General features: G+C 42.0%; 1 protein-coding gene across 1 annotated transcript in view; it reads left to right on the top strand.

The window, feature by feature from the left end:
- The first annotated feature begins 430 nt into the window (after positions 1-430).
- The window catches only part of LOC124279855 (synaptotagmin-A-like), a 42,625-nt gene continuing 23,482 nt past the window's right edge, over positions 431-19,573 (top strand). Inside the window, exon 1 of the mRNA XM_046715732.1 lies at positions 431-646. The gene's annotated coding sequence lies outside the window, so the exon portion shown is untranslated. The remainder of the gene's footprint in view (positions 647-19,573) is intronic.

Genomic DNA, 19,573 nt, shown 5'->3' with positions numbered 1-19,573 from the left:
TTTTAATTTTCTAAGGTCGTTCACAAAAGGGCAGGACAGAATATGATAAATCTGACCATAAATACTTTAAGCGGTAAGTCAGATTTTCACAACCGATAACATATTTGTGATGTGAAGGTAAAATCAATCTACAATAATTAGAATTCATCTACACGAATTAAACATGGGGAAACAGGGAAATTTGTTCAAATTTATAACGTTGCTTTTCAAAACAATAGGACGACATCGCCTACTATGTGTCACCTCACCCTTGGTAAATTGCCCAGTAATACCCTCTAATAAGCCACAATCATTTCATACTGTTTGTTGACTGAGAACCACACAGATGCCATCTAACATTCCCTCACGCTACACCACACAGTGACACACAGGATTCAACAACCCATCTGTTTCTAGATATACTGGTATTGAACTTGTAACAGCTGCTGCCGCGAGGACCGCCAACTTTAGTCGCCCATCAGCTCGGCCGCCATATTGGCTTCGGTAGGAACACAAACGTCCTCTGCACACCGAGAGTTTCCTTCATGGCATGGCTGTTGTTGACTCGGGATACTATTTGTGGTGCACGAGAATGACGGATCTGCTGAACCCATTATTGGTTGGAGACACGTCTTCCACATTTTCGGATATTGCCGGAGAAGTGAAGGTAAGTTGGAAGTGTTGGGTAACATCAGTTAGATTGGCTTGGAAGGATGCAATGACATTTTGAACATACCTGTAACAAAGTGAAATGCGACTCAACATGTTTCCTCAAATACATCCGCCATTGTCTATCAGATGAGCAACGTTAATAATAGTATCTCTTTTGCTACATTTGGCCGCATCTGTGTCTACATACATGGTACACCACATAACTTGAAATCTGGTACCTTTGTTTATTGACACTGAACTGAGAAATACTCCAGCCGACATTATCTGAACCAGACAGTGAATTATGTCATGAGCAACGATCCACACGAGGATCACACAATCAACATAGCGAGTCCATCCGATCTATTAGGTCACCTCTGATGACCAGCATAGGTAGCTGAGGATTCGAACCCGGAAACCGACTTTGATGAGTGAAACGTCTCATTCAACAGGACATAGGGTCAGTTGTTTTGTCAGTCGTAGCCAATATATTTTACATTTCCCAAATGGCAGTTTTGTGGTTTGCTAGTTTATATTATGTAAAATACTTATGAAGCAGTTTGCAGAGAGACAGTGTCCCGGTGTTATACTTGGTGCTGAATACAAGGTGTAGACCCAGTCACCCTTCAAGGACAGGGATGGGTTATGGTGTCTCGCGGTGTCAAGGTGTAGATACAGTCACCCTTCAAGGACAGGGATGTGTTATGGTGTCTCGCGGTGTCAAGGTGTAGATACAGTCACCCTTCAAGTGTGTTATGGTGTCACCCTCACCCTTCAAGGACAGGGTGTTATGGTGTCTCGCGGTGTCAAGGTGTATCACCCTTCAAGGACAGGGATGTTATGGTGTCTCGCGGTGTCAAGGTGTAGATACAGTCACCCTTCAAGGACAGGGATGTGTTATGGTGTCTCGCGGTGTCAAGGTGTAGATACAGTCACCCTTCAAGGACAGGGATGGGTTATGGTGTCTCGCGGTGTCAAGGTGTAGATACAGTCACCCTTCAAGGACAGGGATGTGTTATGGTGTCTCGCGGTGTCAAGGTGTAGATACAGTCACCCTTCAAGGACAGGGATGTGTTATGGTGTCTCGCGGTGTCAAGGTGTAGATACAGTCACCCTTCAAGGACAGGGATGGGTTATGGTGTCTCGCGGTGTCAAGGTGTAGATACAGTCACCCTTCAAGGACAGGGATGGGTTATGGTGTCTCGCGGTGTCAAGGTGTAGATACAGTCACCCTTCAAGTCAGGGATGGGTTATGGTGTCTCGCGGTGTCAAGGTGTAGATACAGTCACCCTTCAAGGACAGGGATGTTATGGTGTCTCGCGGTGTCAAGGTGTAGATACAGTCACCCTTCAAGGACAGGGATGTGTTATGGTGTCTCGCGGTGTCAAGGTGTAGATACAGTCACCCTTCAAGGACAGGGATGGGTTATGGTGTCTCGCGGTGTCGGTGTACAGTCACCCTTCAAGGACAGGGATGGGTTATGGTGTCTCGCGGTGTCAAGGTGTAGATACAGTCACCCTTCAAGGACAGGGATGGGTTATGGTGTCTCGCGGTGTCAAGGTGTAGATACAGTCACCCTTCAAGGACAGGGATGGGTTATGGTGTCTCGCGGTGTCAAGGTGTAGATACAGTCACCCTTCAAGGACAGGGATGTGTTATGGTGACCCTTCAAGGACAGGGATGGGTTATGGTGTCTCGCGGTGTCAAGGTGTAGATACAGTCACCCTCAAGGACAGGGATGTGTTATGGTGTCTTGCGGTATTTGGGTGCAAACAGCCCAGACTCATAGGTGTGCAGTAGAACAAGGAATAAGATGACTTAATGCCTCATGTAGGGTCAAACATGCATGTTTTGTGCTCGATCTCTTAAAGCCTGGTGGCTGATTTCACTGCTCCAGGACTTGTTGACCTGTCCCACCAAAATATCTGCTCATCACAGAATGGACATAAGACATATTCAACATGTTGGAGTATGACAGCATAAACAAAGGGGGTGGGGTGGGGTATGTGTGTAGTTCTAGGACGCTTCGGTGTAGATGCTAACACTATTGTTCATCCCACCAACTTCTAAATGCAACTCAAAGAAATAATGACAACACCGTTTGGGGATTTTCTCCCTTGTTGATCTAACATTGACGCAACTGAAGAATGCAACATGTGGAGGTGCAACTCACTCATTGTGTTCTCAGGTGCGATCTCAGCGAGGAAAATATTTGAACGTATCATAATGATGTGTCAGAAAACTGTGCAACTGATGTGCAAATGAAATACGTGCAGCATCTTTGCGGTTTGTGACCTACATGCATAATGGTCTTCATCATCACTATCATCAATAGTAGCTGTGTCACGCTCATCACAATCATCACTATTATCAGCATCACATTGTCATCACCATCATCGTCGTCGTCGTCATCATCGCTGTTATCTGATAACTATACAGACACTCCGTAATTAACCTCAGTGTTAACAATGACTGCCCCAGCTTCCTGTGAGTCTGGGTGTCATGCGGGAGTGTGACCTACATGGGAAATGTCAGGACTTCAGCATGGTCGCAGATGAACAGTAGAGGTTCCTATTGGACGATAATGTTAATGCTCAGTCTGATAATACCCAGATGAACAGTAGAGGTTCCTATTGGACGATAATGTTAATGCTCAGTCTAAAAATACGCATGCGTACCTGGAGTTATGGGTAATAAGCTATTTTATTATGTAATGGAGGGTGTTATCGGTGCAATAAAGCAATCTGATAAACTTGCTATCCAAATCCGATAAATTTGCAAATCAGGTCAATACACGAATTACAATTTTTTTGTTGAAAACTGCCCGACTTTGTCGTTCTTTTTAGTCAGATAAATCTTATTTTAAGCAAGAGTTTGCACTATATCAGCGACTAGTCACAACCATATGCCGCCGTGGTAAACGAACTTTCACCTTGGTGTACAGCTAACTATAGTTTGGCATGAAATGCATGTGGACCCGGTTTTTTGTAAATATCTCTTCATCCAATGACCCAATCGATCTTAAACTGTGCAAGTGGATGTTTTTCAGACAACCTAATCACATTGTAAATCACCGATTTTATGCATTTGTATTAAAGAATCTGTCTATGTAACTGTCAACAAAATAAACAGCAGAACGCAGAATGCTTGCAGAGGGAGGGAGCCAATGAGCTGTAACAGCGGCAGTGTTTAGGTCTATTAGGTCTAATGTTTATTGAACTTGTTCGTACATTTTGTTCAATTATTGATCTTTATATGACAATAGGTTGTGTTATCTAACCCCTCAACACATTGTTTTTAGTGTTTTCAAGTACTTCAGTGGGACCCTGAATGTGTGAACTCTTCCTACAGCAGCGGGGGCATCCGTGTCCCTGGACACAATTTTTTCTTGTTCAATTTTCTGTTTACACATAGCAATATCAATCGCCAAAACGTAACAATATTCAAGCAGTATTTGCATCCATTTCACGTGTAGAATGATTCTATAGGGTATAAAGAGAGACTAGAATGCATGATATGATACACAAGTACGAGGAATATGCCACGATTAACAGCTAAAGAGAGAGAATGAGCCTCTGGGATGGTGCAAATGGGGTCGACATACAATGCTGTTGCCAACGCCCTCGGATGCCACCGTATCATATATTAGGAATAAAACATATGTATTATGCTCGCCAAAGGCTCACAAAATATAATTAGTGCTCCTTATATATGATATTAAAGATAGGGAAGTTAATAATCTCTATTGATTAATACATTGCCCTCACTTAACGGATCATTATTGCCTGGCTGATTACATTACACATAGCTGACACGGTTTGGGGTTTATTATACATAATGGCCCAGTCATTTGTTATTGCTGGCACATGTATTCAAGACTGCGTCCTGGAAGCTATTTCTTTCAAAGTTCAACATTCATATTCGGTAATCATAGATTTCCTATCATACGACATACGACATACGAGTAATGAATTTCGTGAAGTGAAATGCACGATACTCCTTTGTGTCCGAAATATAGACACAAGTTGTAAATCATTGCATATTACACTAATAATTGCATATACATATATTGTACTTACATTATAATTAGTTTATAAGTAATAGATGTACTAGTAATTATATATACATATATTGTACTTACATAATAATTAGTTTATGAGTAAACACACAGATATCTGTTTGGTTGGTATTGTTGGTCTCGTGCTACACAATCAGCCGGGGAATCCCCTGGTCGTCAGCAGTCGGCTATAACAAGCTGGGAACATTGGGGACATATTGTACCACATTAATAACGTCAATCATCAGAAATCAGCTTTAATACCCCTTCCTATGTTTCAGATATATGTTGTATATATCTAACGAGGGCACGAAACACAGCAGTGACATTAGCTTCGCAGCGTTCAATCGGGAGAGAAAGTATGTGGCTTCTTTATCAACGCGACGATGAAGATTTATGTCAGGGTCATTAATGAAATACCGTATCTAATAAATATAAATAATGATGTTATTAGTTTTGCTGATAATGTCAGACATGTTTATGACGATGGATTATGCGGTTATATGTTAAATGTGACATTATGACTGCCTTCATTCATAAACATGAACTCCAGGGGCTTCAGAGTCTGCTTGAAGTAAGAAGATGGAGCGGAAGACATTGTAACGTCAGTATTCCTTCAATGGGACTGAGGACTGTGGGGTAGGGTTAGACATACACGTACACTCCAGGGGCTTCAGAGTCTGGTTGAAGTAAGAAGATGGGGCGGAAGACATTGTAACGTCAGTATTCCTTCAATGGGACTGAGGACTGTGGGTAGGGTTAGACATACACGTACACTCCAGGGGCTTCAGAGTCTGGTTGAAGTAAGAAGATGGAGAGGAAGACATTGTAACGTCAGTATTCCTTCAATGGTGGGTAGGGTTAGACTGATGACTGTGGGGTAGGGTTAGACATACATTGTAACACTCCAGGGCTTCAGAGTCACCCAGGGGCTTCAGAAGTAAGAAGATGGAGAGGAAGACATTGTAACGTCAGTATTCCTTCAATGGGACTGAGGACTGTGGGTAGGGTTAGACATACACGTACACTCCAGGGGCTTCAGGTCTGGGGCTTGTAACGTCAGAGTCTGGTTGAAGTAAGAAGATGGGGAGGCGGAAGACATTGTAACGTCAGTATTCCTTCAATGGGACTGAGGACTGTGGGTAGGGTTAGACATACACGTACACTCCAGGGGCTTCAGAGTCTGGTTGAAGTAAGAAGATGGGGCGGAAGACATTGTAACGTCAGTATTCCTTCAATGGGACTGAGGACTGTGGGGTAGGGTTAGACATACACGTACACTCCAGGGATGGAGAGGAAGACTTGTCACGTCAGTCTGGTTGAAGTAGGGTTAGAAGATGGAGAGAGAAGACATTGTAACGTCAGTATTCCTTCAATGGGACTGAGGACTGTGGGGTAGGGTTAGACATACACGTACACTCCAGGGGCTTCAGAGTCTGGTTGAAGTAAGAAGATGGGGCGGAAGACATTGTAACGTCAGTATTCCTTCAATGGGACTGAGGACTGTGGGGTAGGGTTAGACATACACGTGCACTCCAGGGGCTTCAGAGTCTGGTTGAAGTAAGAAGATGGAGAGGAAGACATTGTAACGTCAGTATTCCTTCAATGGGACTGTTTGGTACAGGTGATAAGCAGGTGGGTTCGGTGTGGTTATACAGTTGAACACGATGTTCTTGGTTGTAACGGAAAGGGGCCAGGTTGACCATATAAATGTTGACACCAGTAATGCTTAGTGATAGGGTTCTGATACAACAGAAACATTGATTGAGACCAGTGATGCTTAGTGATAGGGTTCTGATACAACAGAAACATTGATTGAGACCAGTGATGCTTAGTGATAGGGGCTCTGATACAACAGAAACATTGATTGAGACCAGTGATGCTTAGTGATAGGGTTCTGATACAACAGAAACATTGATTGAGACCAGTGATGCTTAGTGATAGGGTTCTGATACAACAGAAACATTGATTGAGACCAGTGATGCTTAGTGATAGGGTTCTGATACAACAGAAACATTGATTGAGACCAGTGATGCTTAGTGATAGGGTGTCCGATACAACAGACGCATTGATTGAGACCAGTGATGCTTAGTGATAGGGGTCCGATACAACAGAAACATTGATTGAGACCAGTGATGCTTAGTGATAGGGTTCCGATACAACAGAAACATTGATTGAGACCAGTGATGCTTAGTATAGGGGTTCTGATACAGTGATTGATTGAGACCAGTGATGCTTAGTGATAGGGGCTCTGATACAACAGAAACATTGATTGAGACCAGTGATGCTTAGTGATAGGGGTCCGATACAACAGAAACATTGATTGAGACCAGTGATGCTTAGTGATAGGGTTCTGATACAACAGAAACATTGATTGAGACCAGTGATGCTTAGTGATAGGGTTCCGATACAACAGAAACATTGATTGAGACCAGTGATGCTTAGTGATAGGGTTCTGATACAACAGAAACATTGATTGAGACCAGTGATGCTTAGTGATAGGGTTCCGATACAACAGAAACATTGATTGAGACCAGTGATGCTTAGTGATAGGGTCCGATACAACAGAAACATTGATTGAGACCAGTGATGCTTAGTGATAGGGTTCCGATACAACAGAAACATTGATAGAGACCAGTGATGCTTAGTGATAGGGTTCCGATACAACAGAAACATTGATTGAGACCAGTGATGCTTAGTGATAGGGTTCCGATACAACAGAAACATTGATTGAGACCAGTGATGCTTAGTGATAGGGGTCCGATACAACAGAAACATTGATTGAGACCAGTGATGCTTAGTGATAGGGTTCCGATACAACAGAAACATTGATTGAGACCAGTGATGCTTAGTGATAGGGTTCCGATACAACAGAAACATTGATTGAGACCAGTGATGCTTAGTGATAGGGTTCCGATACAACAGAAACATTGATTGAGACCAGTGATGCTTAGTGATAGGGTTCTGATACAACAGAAACATTGATTGAGACCAGTGATGCTTAGTGATAGGGTTCCGATACAACAGACACATTGATTGAGACCAGTGATGCTTAGTGATAGGGTTCCGATACAACAGAAACATTGATTGAGACCAGTGATGCTTAGTGATAGGGTTCTGATACAACAGAAACATTGATTGAGACCAGTGATGCTTAGTGATAGGGTTCTGATACAACAGAAACATATATTGATTGATTGACTGTTGTTTAACGACACACTCAACAACAGACAATATAGGACAAATAACGACCATGAAAGAAGTAACTAACGGATATAGTTCTTGTTGATGGCTGTGAGTTGATTCTGTTCCAGTTGAAGGAGTTGAGTTCTAGTTCTACTGGCCCTGGTCTATGTTGACGTAAAGTAGTAGCCCTGGTGTATGTTGACGTAAAGTAGTAGCCCTGGTCTATGTTGACGTAAAGTAGTAGCCCTGGTCTATGTTGACGTAAAGTAGTAGCCCTGGTCTATGTTGACATAAAGTAGTAGCCCTGGTGTATGTTGACATAAAGTAGTAGCCCTGGTCTATGTTGACGTAAAGTAGTAACCCTGGTCTGTGTTGACATAAAGTAGTAGCCCCGGTCTGTGTTGACATAAAGTAGTAACGCTGGTCTGTGTTGACATAAAGTAGTAGCCCTGGTCTATGTTGACATAAAGTAGTAACCCTGGTCTATGTTGACATAAAGTAGTAGCCCTGGTCTGTGTTGACGTAAAGTAGTAACCCTGGTCTGTGTTGACGTAAAGTAGTAAGCCCTATGCTGACATAAAATAGTAACCCTCTATGTTGACATAAAGTAGTAACCCTGGTCTGTGTTGACATAAAGTAGTAACCCTGGTCTGTGTTGACATAAAGTAGTAGCCCTGGTCTATGTTGACATAAAGTAGTAGCCCTGGTCTATGTTGACATAAAGTAGTAGCCCTGGTCTATGTTGACATAAAGTAGTTACCCTGGTCTATGTTGACATAAAGTAGTAGCCCTGGTCTATGTTGACATAAAATAGTAGCCCTGTTCTGTGTTGACATAAAGTAGTAACCCTGGTCTGTGTTGACGTAAAGTAGTAACCCTGGTCTATGTTGACATAAAGTAGTAGCCCTGGTGTATGTTGACATAAAGTAGTAGCCCTGGTGTATGTTGACATAAAGTAGTAGCCCTGGTCTATGTTGACGTAAAGTAATGGCCCTGGTGTATGTTGACATAAAGTAGTGGCCCTGGTCTGTGTTGACGTAAAGTAGTAGCCCTGGTCTGTGTTGACATAAAGTAGTAGCCCTGGTCTATGTTGACATAAAGTAGTAGCTCTGGTCTATGTTGACATAAAGTAGTAACCCTGGTGTATGTTGACATAAAGTAGTAAGTAGCTCTGGTCTATGTTGACATAAAGTAGTAACCCTGGTCTATGTTGACATAAAGTAGTAACCCTGGTCTGTGTTGACATAAAGTAGTAACCCTGGTCTGTGTTGACATAAAGTAGTAGCCCTGGTCTATGTTGACATAAAGTAGTAACCCTGGTCTATGTTGACATAAAGTAGTAGCCCTGGTCTATGTTGACATAAAGTAGGTATAAAGTAGTACCCTGGTCTGTGTTGACGTAAAGTAGTAGCCCTGGTCTGTGTTGACATAAAGTAGTAACCCTGGTCTATGTTGACGTAAAGTAGTAACCCTGGTCTATGTTGACATAAAGTAGTAGCCCTGGTCTATGTTGACGTAAAGTAGTAGCCCTGGTCTATGTTGACATAAAGTAGTAGCCCTGGTCTATGTTGACATAAAGTAGTAGTCCCTGGTCTGTTGCCCTGGTCTATGTTGACATAAAGTAGTAGCCCTGGTCTGTGTTGACATAAAGTAGTAGCCCTGGTCTATGTTGACATAAAGTAGTAGCCCTGGTGTATGTTGACATAAAGTAGAAGCCCTGGTCTATGTTGACATAAAGTAGTAGCCCTGGTCTATGTTGACATAAAGTAGTAGCCCTGGTCTATGTTGACATAAAGTAGTAGCCCTGGTGTATGTTGGCATCAAGTAGTAACCCTGGTCTGTGTTGACATAAAGTAGTAACCCTGGTCTGTGTTGACATAAAGTAGTAACCCTGGTCTATGTTGACATAAAGTAGTAGCCCTGGTCTATGTTGACATAAAGTAGTAACCCTGGTCTATGTTGACATAAAGTAGTAACCCTGGTCTATGTTGACATAAAGTAGTAGCCCTGGTCTGTGTTGACATAAAGTAGTAACCCTGGTCTATGTTGACGTAAAGTAGTAACCCTGGTCTATGTTGACATAAAGTAGTAACCCTGGTCTATGTTGACGTAAAGTAGTAACCCTGGTCTATGTTGACATAAAGTAGTAGCCCTGGTCTGTGTTGACATAAAGTAGTAGCCCTGTTCTATGTTGACATAAAGTAGTAGCCCTGGTCTGTGTTGACATAAAGTAGTAAGTAAAGTAACCCTGGTCTATGTTGACATAAAGTAGTAGCCCTGGTGTATGTTGACATAAAGTAGTAGCCCTGGTCTATGTTGACATAAAGTAGTAGCCCTGGTCTATGTTGACATAAAGTAGTAGCCCTGGTCTATGTTGACATAAAGTAGTAGCCCTGGTCTGTGTTGACATAAAGTAGTAGCCCTGGTCTATGTTGACATAAAGTAGTAACCCTGGTCTATGTTGACATAAAGTAGTAGCCCTGGTCTATGTTGACATAAAGTAGTAGCCCTGGTCTGTGTTGACATAAAGTAGTAGCCCTGGTCTGTGTTGACGTAAAGTAGTAACCCTGGTCTGTCTATGTTGTTGACATAAAGTAGTAGCCCTGGTCTATGTTGACATAAAGTAGTAGCCCTGGTGTATGTTTTGACATAAAGTAGTAAGCCTGGTCTATGTTGACATAAAGTAATGGCCCTATTCTATGTTGACATAAAGTAGTAGCCCTGGTCTATGTTGACATAAAGTAGTAACCCTGGTCTGTGTTGACATAAAGTAGTAACCCCTGGTCTATGTTGACATAAAGTAGTAACCCTGGTCTGTGTAGTGGTCTATGTTGACATAAAGTAGTAGCCCTGGTCTATGTTGACATAAAGTAGTAACCCTGGTCTATGTTGACATAAAGTAGTAGCCCTGGTCTATGTTGACATAAAGTAGTAGCCCTGGTCTATGTTGACATAAAGTAGTAACCCTGGTCTATGTTGACATAAAGTAGTAGCCCTGGTCTGTGTTGACATAAAGTAGTAGCCCTGGTCTGTGTTGACATAAAGTAGTAGCCCTGGTCTGTGTTGACGTAAAGTAGTAACCCTCGTCTATGTTGACATCAAGTAGTAGCCCTGGTGTATGTTGACATAAAGTAGAAGCCCTGGTGTATGTTGACATAAAGTAGAAGCCCTGGTCTATGTTGACGTAAAGTAATGGCCCTGGTCTATGTTGACATAAAGTAGTAGCCCTGGTGTATGTTGACATAAAGTAGTAGCCCTGGTCTGTGTTGACGTAAAGTAGTAGCCCTGGTCTATGTTGACATAAAGTAGTAGCCCTGGTCTATGTTGACATAAAGTAGTAGCCCTGGTCTATGTTGACATAAAGTAGTAACCCTGGTGTATGTTGACATAAAGTAGTAAGCCCTGGTCTATGTTGACGTAAAGTAGTAACCTTGGTGACATAAAGTAGTATGTTGACATCAAGTAGTAACCCTGGTCTGTGTTGACATAAAGTAGTAACCCTGGTCTGTGTTGACATAAAGTAGTAGCCCTGGTTTATGTTGACATAAAGTAGTAGCCCTGGTCTATGTTGACATAAAGTAGTAACCCTGGTCTATGTTGACATAAAGTAGTAACCCTGGTCTGTGTTGACGTAAAGTAGTAGCCCTGGTCTGTGTTGACATAAAGTAGTAACCCTGGTCTATGTTGACGTAAAGTAGTAACCCTGGTCTATGTTGACATAAAGTAGTAGCCCTGGTCTATGTTGACGTAAAGTAGTAACCCTGGTCTATGTTGACATAAAGTAGTAGCCCTGGTCTGTGTTGACATAAAGTAGTAGCCCTGGTCTATGTTGACATAAAGTAGTAGCCCTGGTCTGTGTTAACATAAAGTAGTAGCCCTGGTCTATGTTGACATAAAGTAGTAGCCCTGGTGTATGTTGACATAAAGTAGTAGCCCTGGTCTATGTTGACGTAAAGTAATGGCCCTGGTCTATGTTGACATAAAGTAGTAGCCCTGGTGTATGTTGACATAAAGTAGTAGCCCTGGTCTGTGTTGACGTAAAGTAGTAGCCCTGGTCTATGTTGACATAAAGTAGTAGCCCTGGTCTATGTTGACATAAAGTAGTAACCCTGGTCTGTGTTGACATAAAGTAGTAAGTAGCTCTGGTCTATGTTGACATAAAGTAGTAACCCTGGTGTATGTTGGCATAAAGTAGTAACCCTGGTCTGTGTTGACATAAAGTAGTAACCCTGGTCTGTGTTGACATAAAGTAGTAGCCCTGGTCTATGTTGACATAAAGTAGTAACCCTGGTCTATGTTGACATAAAGTAGTAGCCCTGGTGTATGTTGACATAAAGTAGTAACCCTGGTCTATGTTGACATAAAGTAGTAACCCTGGTCTGTGTTGACATAAAGTAGTAGCCCTGGTCTGTGTTGACATAAAGTAGTAACCCTGGTAGTTGACATAAAGTAGTAGCCCTGGTCTATGTTGACGTAAAGTAGTAACCCTGGTCTATGTTGACATAAAGTAGTAGCCCTGGTCTATGTTGACATAAAGTAGTAGCCCTGGTCTATGTTGACATAAAGTAGTAGCCCTGGTCTATGTTGACATAAAGTAGTAGCCCTGGTCTATGTTGACATAAAGTAGTAGCCCTGTTCTGTGTTGACATAAAGTAGTAGCCCTGGTCTGTGTTGACGTAAAGTAGTAACCCTCGTCTATGTTGACATAAAGTAGTAGCCCTGGTGTATGTTGACATAAAGTAGTAGCCCTGGTGTATGTTGACATAAAGTAGTAGCCCTGGTCTATGTTGACGTAAAGTAGTGGCCCTGGTCTATGTTGACATAAAGTAGTAGCCCTGGTCTATGTTGACATAAAGTAGTAGCCCTGGTTTGTATGTTGACGTAAAGTAGTAGCCCTGGTCTATGTTGACATAAAGTAGTAGCCCTGGTCTATGTTGACATAAAGTAGTAGCCCTGGTCTATGTTGACATAAAGTAGTAACCCTGGTGTATGTTGACATAAAGTAAGTAACCCTGGTCTATGTTGACGTAAAGTAGTAACCCTGGTGTATGTTGACATAAAGTAGTAACCCTGGTCTGTGTTGACATCAAGTAGTAACCCTGGTCTGTGTTGTCATAAAGTAGTAGCCCTGGTCTATGTTGACATAAAGTAGTAGCCCTGGTCTATGTTGACATAAAGTAGTAAGCCTGGTGTATGTTGACATAAAGTAGTAACCCTGGTCTGTGTTGACGTAAAGTAGTAGCCCTGGTCTGTGTTGGCATAAAGTAGTAACCCTGGTGTATGTTGACATAAAGTAGTAACCCTGGTGTATGTTGACATAAAGTAGTAGCCCTGGTCTATGTTGACATAAAGTAGTAACCCTGGTCTATGTTGACATAAAGTAGTAGCCCTGGTCTGTGTTGACATAAAGTAGTAGCCCTGGTCTGTGTTGACATAAAGTAGTAGCCCTGGTCTGTGTTAACGTAAAGTAGTAACCCTCGTCTATGTTGACATAAAGTAGTAGCCCTGGTGTATGTTGACATAAAGTAGTAGCCCTGGTCTATGTTGACGTAAAGTAGTAACCCTGGTCTATGTTGACATAAAGTAGTAGCCCTGGTCTATGTTGACATAAAGTAGTAGCCCTGGTCTGTGTTGACGTAAAGTAGTAGCCCTGGTCTGTGTTGACATAAAGTAGTAGCCCTGGTCTATGTTGACATAAAAGTAGTAGCCCTGGTCTATGTTGACATAAAGTAGTAGCCCTGTTCTGTGTTGACATAAAGTAGTAGCCCTGGTCTGTGTTGACGTAAAGTAGTAACCCTGGTCTATGTTGACATCAAAGTAGTAGCCCTGGTCTATGTTGACATAAAGTAGAAGTAGTGTATTTTGACATAAAGTAGAAGCCCTGGTCTATGTTGACATAAAGTAGTAACCCTGGTCTATGTTGACATAAAGTAGTAGCCCTGGTGTATGTTGACATAAAGTAGTAGCCCTGGTCTATGTTGACGTAAAGTAGTAGCCCTGGTCTATGTTGACATAAAGTAGTAGCCCTGTTCTATGTTGACATAAAATAGTAGCTCTGGTCTATGTTGACATAAAGTAGTAACCCTGGTGTATGTTGACGTAAAGTAGTAAGTAGCTCTGGTCTATGTTGACGTAAAGTAGTAACCCTGGTCTATGTTGGCATAAAGTAGTAGCCCTGGTCTGTGTAACCCTGGTCTGTGTTGACATAAAGTAGTAACCCTGGTCTGTGTTGACATAAAGTAGTAGCCCTGGTTTATGTTGACATAAAGTAGTAGCCCTGGTCTATGTTGACGTAAAGTAGTAACCCTGGTCTATGTTGACATAAAGTAGTAACCCTGGTCTGTGTTGACGTGAAGTAGTAGCCCTGGTCTGTGTTGGCATAAAGTAGTAACCCTGGTGTATGTTGACGTAAAGTAGTAACCCTGGTGTATGTTCACATAAATTGGTAGCCCTGGTCTTTGTTGACGTAAAGTAGTGACCCTGGTCTATGTTGACATAAAGTAGTAGCCCTGGTCTGTGTTGACATAAAGTAGTAGCCCTGTTCTGTGTTGACATAAAGTAGTAGCCCTGGTCTGTGTTAACGTAAAGTAGTAACCCTCGTCTATGTTGACATCAAGTAGTAGCCCTGGTCTGTGTTGGCATAAAGTAGTAACCCTGGTGTATGTTGACGTATAGTAGTAACCCTGGTGTATGTTCACATAAATTAGTAGCCCTGGTCTTTGTTGACGTAAAGTAGTGACCCTGGTCTATGTTGACATAAAGTAGTAGCCCTGGTCTGTGTTGACATAAAGTAGTAGCCCTGTTCTGTGTTGACATAAAGTAGTAGCCCTGGTCTGTGTTGACGTAAAGTAGTAACCCTGGTCTATGTTGACATAAAGTAGTAGCCCTGGTGTATGTTGACATAAAGTAGTAGCCCTGGTCTGTGTTGACGTGAAGTAGTAGCCCTGGTCCGTGTTGACATAAAGTAGTAGCCCTGGTCTATGTTGACATAAAGTAGTAACCCTGTTCTGTGTTGACATAAAGTTGTAAGTAGCTCTGGTCTATGTTGACATAAAGTAGTAACCTTGGTGTATGTTGGCATAAAGTAGTAACCCTGGTCTGTGTTGACGTAAAGTAGTAACCCTGGTCTGTGTTGACATAAAGTAGTAGCCCTGGTTTATGTTGACATAAAGTAGTAGCCCTGGTGTATGTTGACATAAAGTATTAACCCTGGTTTATGTTGACATAAAGTAGTAACCCTGGTCTGTGTTGACATAAAGTAGTAGCCCTGGTGTATGTTGACATAAAGTTGTAGCTCTCGTCTATGTTGACATAAAGTAGTAACCCTGGTCTATGTTGACGTAAAGTAGTAACCTGGTGTATGTTGGCATAAAGTAGTAACCCTGGTCTGTGTTGACATAAAGTAGTAACCCTGGTCTGTGTTGACATAAAGTAGTAGCCCTGGTCTACGTTGACATAAAGTAGTAACCCTGGTCTATGTTGACATAAAGTAGTAACCCTGGTGTATGTTGACATAAAGTAGTAACCCTGGTCTGTGTTGACGTAAAGTAGTAGCCCTGGTCTGTGTTGACATAAAGTAGTAACCCTGGTCTATGTTGACGTAAAGTAGTAACCCTGGTCTATGTTGACATAAAGTAGTAGCCCTGGTCTATGTTGACATAAAGTAGTAGCCCTGGTGTATGTTGACATAAAGTAGTAGCCCTGGTCTATGTTGACGTAAAGTAGTAACCCTGGTCTATGTTGACATAAAGTAGCAGCCCTGGTGTATGTTGACATAAAGTAGTAGCCCTGGTCTGTGTTGACGTAAAGTAGTAGCCCTGGTCCGTGTTGACATAAAGTAGTAGCCCTGGTCTATGTTGACATAAAATTGTAGCTCTCGTCTATGTTGACATAAAGTAGTAACCTTGGTTTATGTTGACATAAAGTAGTAAGTAGCCCTGGTCTGTGTTGGCATAAAGTAGTAACCCTGGTCTATGTTGACGTAAAGTAGTAACCCTGGTGTATGTTGACATAAAGTAGTAGCCCTGGTCTATGTTGACGTAAAGTAGTGACCCTGGTCTATGTTGACGTAAAGTAGTAGCCCTGGTCTATGTTGACATAAAGTAGTAACCCTGGTCTGTGTTGACGTAAAGTAGTAACCCTGGTCTATGCTGACATAAAGTAGTAACCCTGGTGTATGTTGACATAAAGTAGTAGCCCTGGTTTATGTTGATATAAAGTAGTAGCCCTGGTGTATGTTGACATAAAGTAGTAACCCTGGTCTATGTTGACATAAACTAGTAACCCTGGTGTATGTTGACATAAAATAGTAACCCTGGTCTATGTTGACATAAAGTAGTAACCCTGGTCTATGTTGACATAAAGTAGTAGCCCTGGTCTATGTTGACATAAAGTAGTAGCCCTGGTCTATGTTGACATAAAGTATTATCCCTGGTCTATTTTGACGTAATGTAGTAACCATGGTCTATGTTGACGGAAAGTTGTGACCCTGGTCTGTGTTGACGTAAAGTAGTAGCCCTGGTCTATACTGACATAAAGTAGTAACCCTGGTCTATGCTGACATAAAGTAGTAACCCTGGTCTATAATGACGTAAAGTAGTAACCCTGGTCTATGTTGACGTAAAATAGTAACCCTGGTCTGTGTTGACTTAAAGTAGTGACCCTGGTCTGTGCTGACATAAAGTAGTAACCCTGGTTTATGTTGACGTAAAGTAGTAGCCCTGGTCTGTGTTGACATAAAGTAGTAACCCTGGTCTGTGTTGACATAAAGTAGTAGCCCTGGTCTGTGTTGACATGAAGCAGTAACCCTGGTGTATGTTGACGTAAAGTAGTAACCCTGGTGTATGTTGACGTAAAGTAGTAACCCTGGTCAATGTTGACGTAAAGTAGTAACCCTGGTCTATGTTGACATAAAGTAGTAGCCCTGGTCTGTGTTGACATAAAGTAGTAACCCTGGTCTGTGTTGACATAAAGTAGTAACCCTGGTCTGTGTTGACATAAAGTAGTAACCCTGGTCTGTGTTGACATAAAGTAGTAACCCTGGTCTATGTTGACGTAAAGTAGTAACCCTGGTCTATGTTGACATAAAGTAGTAGCCCTGGTCTATGTTGACATAAAGTAGTAGCCCTGGTCTATGTTGACATAAAGTAGTAGCCCTGGTCTATGTTGACGTAAAGTAGTAACCCTGGTCTATGTTGACATAAAGTAGTAACCCTGGTCTATGTTGACATAAAGTAGTAGCCCTGGTCTATGCTGACATAAAGTAGTAACCCTGGTCTATGTTGACGTATAAAGTAGTAGCCCTGGTCTATGTTGACGTAAAGTAGTAGCCCTGGTCTATGCTGACATAAAGTAGTAGCCCTGGTTTATGTTGACATAAAGTAGTAGCCCTGGTCTATGTTGACATAAAGTAGTAACCCTGGTCTGTGTTGACATAAAGTAGTAACCCTGGTCTGTGTTGACGTAAAGTAGTAGCCCTGGTCTGTGTTGACATAAAGTAGTGGCCCTGGTCTATGTTGACATAAAGTAGTAACTCTGGTCTGTGTTGACATAAAGTAGTAGCCCTGGTCTGTGTTGACATAAAGTAGTAGCCCTGGTGTATGTTGACATAAAGTAGAAGCCCTGGTGTATGTTGACATAAAGTAGTAACCCTGGTCTATGTTGACATAAAGTAGTAACCCTGGTCTGTGTTGACATAAAGTAGTAGCCCTGGTTTATGTTGACATAAAGTAGTAGCCCTGGTGTATGTTGACTTAAAATAGTAACCCTGGTCTATGTTGACATAAAGTAGTAGCCCTGGTGTATGTTGACATAAAGTAGTAACCCTGGTCTATGTTGACATAAAGTAGTAACCCTGGTCTGTGTTGACATAAAGTAGTAACCCTGGTCTGTGTTGACGTAAAGTAGTAGCCCTGGTCTGTGTTGGCATAAAGTAGTAACCCTGGTGTATGTTGACGTAAAGTAGTAGCCCTGGTCTATGTTGACATAAAGTAGTAGCCCTGGTCTATGTTGACATAAAGTATTATCCCTGGTCTATTTTGACGTAATGTAGTAACCATGGTCTATGTTGACGGAAAGTTGTGACCCTGGTCTGTGTTGACGTAAAGTAGTAGCCCTGGTCTATACTGACATAAAGTAGTAACCCTGGTCTATGCTGACATAAAGTAGTAACCCTGGTCTATGTTGACGTAAAGTAGTAACCCTGGTCTATGTTGACGTAAAATAGTAACCCTGGTCTGTGTTGACGTAAAGTAGTGACCCTGGTCTGTGCTGACATAAGGTAGTAACCCTGGTTGTATGTTGACGTAAAGTAGTAGCCCCTGGTCTATGTTGACATAAAGTAGTAACCCTGGTCTGTGTTGACATAAAGTAGTAGCCCTGGTGTGTGTTGACATGAAGTAGTAGCCCTGGTGTATGTTGACGTAAAGTAGTAACCCTGGTGTATGTTGACGTAAAGTAGTAACCCTGGTCTATGTTGACATAAAGTAGTAACCCTGGTCTATGTTGACGTAAAGTAGTAGCCCTGGTCTGTGTTGACGTAAAGTAGTAACCCTGGTCTGTGTTGACATAAAGTAGTAACCCTGGTCTGTGCTGACATAAAGTAGTAACCCTGGTCTGTGTTGACATAAAGTAGTAACCCTGGTCTGTGTTGACATAAAGTAGTAACCCTGGTGTATGTTGACGTAAAGTAGTAGCCCTGGTCTATGTTGACATAAAGTAGTAACCCTGGTCTATGTTGACGTAAAGTAGTAGCCCTGGTCTATGTTGACGTAAAGTAGTAGCCCTGGTCTATGTTGACATAAAGTAGTAGCCCTGGTGTATGTTGACGTAAAGTAGTGACCCTGGTCTGTGTTGACATAAAGTAGTAGCCCTGTTCTATGTTGACATAAAGTAGTAAACCTGGTGTATGTTGACGTGAAGTAGTAACCCTGGTCTGTGTTGACGTAAAGTAGTAACCCTGGTGTATGTTGACGTAAAGTAGTAGCCCTGGTCTATGCTGACATAAAGTAGTAAACCTGTTCTATGTTGACGTGAAGTAGTATCCCTGGTCTATGTTGACATTATTGGTCTATGTTGACATAAAGTAGTAGCCCTGGTCTATGTTGACGTAAAGTAGTAACCCTGATCTGTGTTGACATAAAGTAGTATCCCTGGTCTATGTTGACATAAAGTAGTAGCCCTGGTCTATGTTGACATAAAGTAGTAACCCTGGTCTATGTTGACATAAAGTATTATCCCTGGTCAGTGTTGACATAAAGTAGTAACCCTGGTCTGTCTTGACATAAAGTAGTAGCCCTGGTCTGTGTTGACATAAAGTAGTATCCCTGGTCTATGTTGACATAAAGTAGTAGCCCTGATCTGTGTTGACATAAAGTAGTAACCCTGGTGTATGTTGACATAAAGTAGTAACCCTGGTCTGTGTTGACATAAAGTAGTAGCCCTGGTCTGTGTTGACATAAAGTAGTAACCCTGGTGTATGTTGACGTAAAGTAGTAGCCCTGTTCTATGTTGACGTAAAGTAGTAACCCTGGTCTATGTTGACGTAAAGTTGTGGCCCTGGTCTATGTTGACATAAAGTATTATCCCTGGTCTATTTTGACGTAATGTAGTAACCATGGTCTATGTTGACGGAAAGTTGTGACCCTGGTCTGTGTTGACGTAAAGTAGTAGCCCTGGTCTATACTGACATAAAGTAGTAAC

The sequence above is a fragment of the Haliotis rubra genome, unplaced genomic scaffold (assembly GCF_003918875.1).
Source record: "Haliotis rubra isolate DU_JTF1 unplaced genomic scaffold, ASM391887v1 Scf258, whole genome shotgun sequence".
Lineage (NCBI taxonomy): Eukaryota > Metazoa > Mollusca > Gastropoda > Lepetellida > Haliotidae > Haliotis > Haliotis rubra.
This window is presented reverse-complemented; position numbering and strand designations above follow the sequence as displayed.